The sequence below is a fragment of the Dendronephthya gigantea genome, unplaced genomic scaffold (assembly GCF_004324835.1).
Source record: "Dendronephthya gigantea isolate DGI-Jeju-01 unplaced genomic scaffold, DenGig_1.0 000761F, whole genome shotgun sequence".
In the NCBI taxonomy this organism is placed as follows: Eukaryota; Metazoa; Cnidaria; class Anthozoa; order Malacalcyonacea; family Nephtheidae; genus Dendronephthya; species Dendronephthya gigantea.
Genome location: NW_021163771.1, coordinates 2,501 through 6,790, shown reverse-complemented (window position 1 = coordinate 6,790; position 4,290 = coordinate 2,501). Strand labels below are relative to the sequence as shown.

Sequence of the window (4,290 nt, the reverse complement as noted above, 5' to 3'; positions counted from 1 at the left end):
GTGATATTTTCGTGCTTTTCTTGGGCTTATTGAGTAATTCATTATTAAGTGTTTTCCACACCATTCTTGAATTCTGTTTGTATTAATTTGATCAATTGATATTCATAATATGTTTTTTGGCTATTTTTATTATATGATTTAGTTTGTTTGTATAATTTTTGTACCGTTGTTCCTTTTTGCTATTACAATTCATAACGAAGGATTTATAGAGTTTGTTTGTTTTTCCTGATTGACTTTAATATACAGTTTGCCATATATGGACTTTTGATTTTGTCTATTTTTTTATTGTTTTGTTTTCGTTTGATTGGAAAATTTTCTTAATATATATCCGAAAAAATTTCTAAAAACTCATTATAGGCCTTATCAGGATCATTTGTTTTATTCCAGGGAAGGTTTTTAGTTGCATTTTTGAACGCCTCTGTGTTATTTTGATTAAATGCTCTTTGGTATGATACTTTTCGTGTGTTAACATTTTTCGTGGTGTTTTTGCTGGATAAATTTGTATTAAACATATGCACTATTGGCAAATGATCTGAAATATCGCTAAAGATTATACCGTCGAAGCTTTCATTAAGTTCTTCTATATTGATAGTGCAAAGACTCGGGTGTATGTGTCAAATGTATAACGTGATGTTGCTACCCTGAGTCACCAAGTGGGTAAGCTGAAAAATTAGCTTGAATCGAACCTGCGACCTTTGGTTTGCTAGTCCAATGCTCTTCCAACCGAGCTACAAGGTCAAGACGGTTCGAGTAGTTGATATTTCGGAACTCAGTCTAGTCACTATCAATTTAAGACGCACAGATATGGAAGAGACTAGACTGAGTCCCGAATTATATCAACCACTCGAACCGTCGATCTTGACCTTGTAGCTCAGTTGGAAGAGCATTGGACTAGCAAACCAAAGGTCGCGGGTTCGATTCCCACCGTGGTCAAGCTAATTCTTCAGCTTGCCCAGTTGATGACTCAGAGTAGCAACATCACATATACATTCTTCTATATTGTTACTAGAAATCTCATCAATTAGTGTGGCAGCATGATGAGTAATTCTCGTTGGTTTCGTGATTAGCGGAAAAAAAGACGAAGTGAAAAGTTGTTCAATAAATTGGTTTGTATGATCACAAGATCCTGATTTAAACAGGTCAATATTAAAATTTCCCATTAAGTAACATGGTTTATTTTCTCGATCGATATTTTCTAGAATCTCAATTATTGTAGTTTTAAATGATTCAAAATTGCCATTTGGTGGTCTATATACACTACACCAATAATGATTTTTTACCATCTTTATTCATCACTTCAGTGAACCTTGTTTCAATTATATCGTTTACGTTTATATCCAAATCATTTCGACTTTTATACTCTAAATGTTTTGAAACATATAAACCACCACCTCCGCCTTTTTTATTTGGTCTGTTTGAGCCGAATATTCGTATTCATCTAAGGGAAAACAATCTATGTTATTATCATTCAACCAAGTCTCAGTAAGTCCTGTTATCTGGAAAGGTATATGTCTAAAGTATCCTTCAAATTTTTGAGTGAATCAAATTTGTTTGCATACGCCTTATGTCCAAATGTAGTAGCGAAAATTTTTTTGTTATATTTCTTTTTTCAATTTGTGATTTAAAATCTTTCGGTAGGAAATCAAGTTCCATATTATTGCTGGACAGCGCTATGTTTTGATTTTGTTGAGAAGGATTAAATCTTAATTGCATGGCTTAGCCTATCCATACAACTTTGGTTTAAAATGTTTGTAGAACCTAATGTTTTAACTGTATTCGACTACCTGACTATAGGGAAGTTTGCCATTGTATATGGCATTAGAACGTAAGACTAAGCATCAGTTGATACTTACTCCCGCTATAGCAGCCTGTCGTTTCACATTGAATACAACATAGCTTTATCACAGTTAATGTTTTATAGGCTACCAACATCCACGTATTGCGTACCTATTTTTTACATATCTTTTATATATCATTATTGGGGATCATTAATTTTGGTTGGCGATCAAGAAAAACGACAAAAGAGCATTATTGCATTTCTCATAACTGAGTATGGGAACAATGCAGTAGACCAATAGAATAAGCCAATTGAACAGATTTGTTTGCCCAGGGCAAAACGCTAGCTTTTATGGTCGCATACAATCTTTACTTGAAGTATTTCTACATATGCTTGGTCAGGAAAGCATCTGAGACTCACTGCATTGTATTACATTGTAATAAAATTCTAACCTTCCGACGTTTACTACAAAATAGCTTTAATACTAGAAATACATGCATGCAGCAACCCCTCGCTATTTCAAACCAAGTAGACAATTTCCTGAGTTAACCTGACTTGAACTTATATTATGGAATGACACAAAACTCAAATCAGTCTTATTATATTTTACCGAGTATATTATAGCTAATGTTTCCATCATTCAATACAAAAATAATCATAAAGCTAGTGTAAACATTGCCCGTTCAATTTAGTGTAAACATTGCCCGCTGCATTATACCATGCCAGCAATTAAGTAACGGTTTAAAATCGAAGTTTCAAACGATTAAAACAGTACAAAATCTTCACAGACATAGAAAAAACTTCAAATGTTATTTTATTCTGTATTTTGCAGTCGACGCCGGCGGCTAAAATTTTCATACTTTATAAATATAGTGTGTATTTTTGATACCAAAATTCCAATTACACTTTCAAAAACACTTTTTGAAGTTAAAGCAAAGGTGTAATAGCCTTTCACAGGTTTATGCGTTTGCATAAAAAGCTGAAAATTTAACAAATAAACGGCATACAAAGCTAAAAAGTATACAAATACGGCTCATTCTTATCGCGAAACAAATACGAAATAAACAAAGTAAACACGTACCCTTTGTCTTTGAAAACATTTATAAGTTTGCAGATTATGAATTATTCCTCTTGCACGGCTTTTTCTTGACCGTATCCACGTTAATCTTTGCTAACTGTCATGCTTCATATATCTTTTTTCTTCTCGTTTTACTTTCTTTGCACAAAGTTTATGAAACGCTTTTACAAAAATGTTTACGAAATGACAGTTAATATAAATTGCTGACGTTCTCATTGAAATACAAACTTTCTGTCCTAGCCAATCAGAACGTTCGTTGCTTACCAGACGTTACTCGCGCATGCGCATAACTTACAAAACCACCCAACGTCGACCGTCCATGACACAGAGGAGAGATGGACAGAGAGTCGACTCTTCCGATTTAATGTTGAAACGAGTGTCCCCGAGTTTTGCCTAATACACGTCATTCTCGCGTCATTTCCACGCGCCACGCAACCACCCGATTCTCTTCTGGTAAGCTCTTTCGGCCAAATTTCAATACAAAAGTATAGAAAAAACGCTGTTCGACCGGTGAAAAATTGATTTTTTTTTGAACTGGGTCGGATTATCTTCATTTTTTGACTACAATTTTGGAGATGAACGGTGAGTTGTTTGTTTTGTTGGGTTTAAATGATCGTGCTGTTTTTAAAAGCAATATTAAAATCCTTGTTTTATAAGTGAGTTCTGATTACCCTTGTCGGCTGCCATATTTTTACCCGAATTGTCAAATTGTGTTTGCCAAAGTGAAACGTTGTCAGAGCTGCTTTTCTACTGTTTGTCAACTAGCAAGCAGAGTGTTTGCATATATGTGGGATTACAATATAAGACGAATTTCAAAGAATACTTCTTAATTCGCGTTTTAGTTTTAAAATATCGACAAAATACATTGCAAAACATTTCAAAACAAAACAGAGTTTTAGGCGTTATATAACTTTACCTCGCTGAGGATATCAGTTTTTTAATAATTAGTACCATTTGATGATACAAACATTCACTGAAAACATTCATAATTATGTATCTTTACTTCTCAAGCAGAGTTGCTGTTCGATTACATACTTTTTCAGTCATTTTTCAAACTTTTTTGATCAAATTTTCAACAAGCATATCATCCTTGAACTTTCTAAAGAAAATATTTTAGCTCTTACCTTACACTGCAAAAAACGTTTGCAACATTTCAGGCAAAGCGGTAAAATTTTTTTAAATTGCATTTTTACTGGCAAAAATTCCATTTTTCCTTATTAAAAATGTGCTCGGAGCTTACCAGAGAGGAATCGGGTGTAAACGTTTACTAGCGCGCGCGAGTAAAAAAGTGGGGACGCGTGGAGCCGCGAGTCAACTCTGTCAATCTCTCCTCTGTGTCCATGACAAAGAATTTGGACAACTTTGGATTCGCCTATGTTCTACCGGGTTCCGGGTGTAATTCCTAATCTCCGAGCGGAATTAGTACCCTCGCAGG

At 34.4% G+C, this 4,290-nt stretch overlaps 1 non-coding gene across 1 annotated transcript; it reads left to right on the top strand.

The window, feature by feature from the left end:
- Positions 1–860: 860 nt before the first annotated feature.
- Positions 861–933, top strand: Trnaa-agc. The gene has a single exon. It is a non-coding gene; the product is annotated as a tRNA-Ala (tRNA).
- The last annotated feature ends 3,357 nt before the right edge of the window (positions 934–4,290 follow it).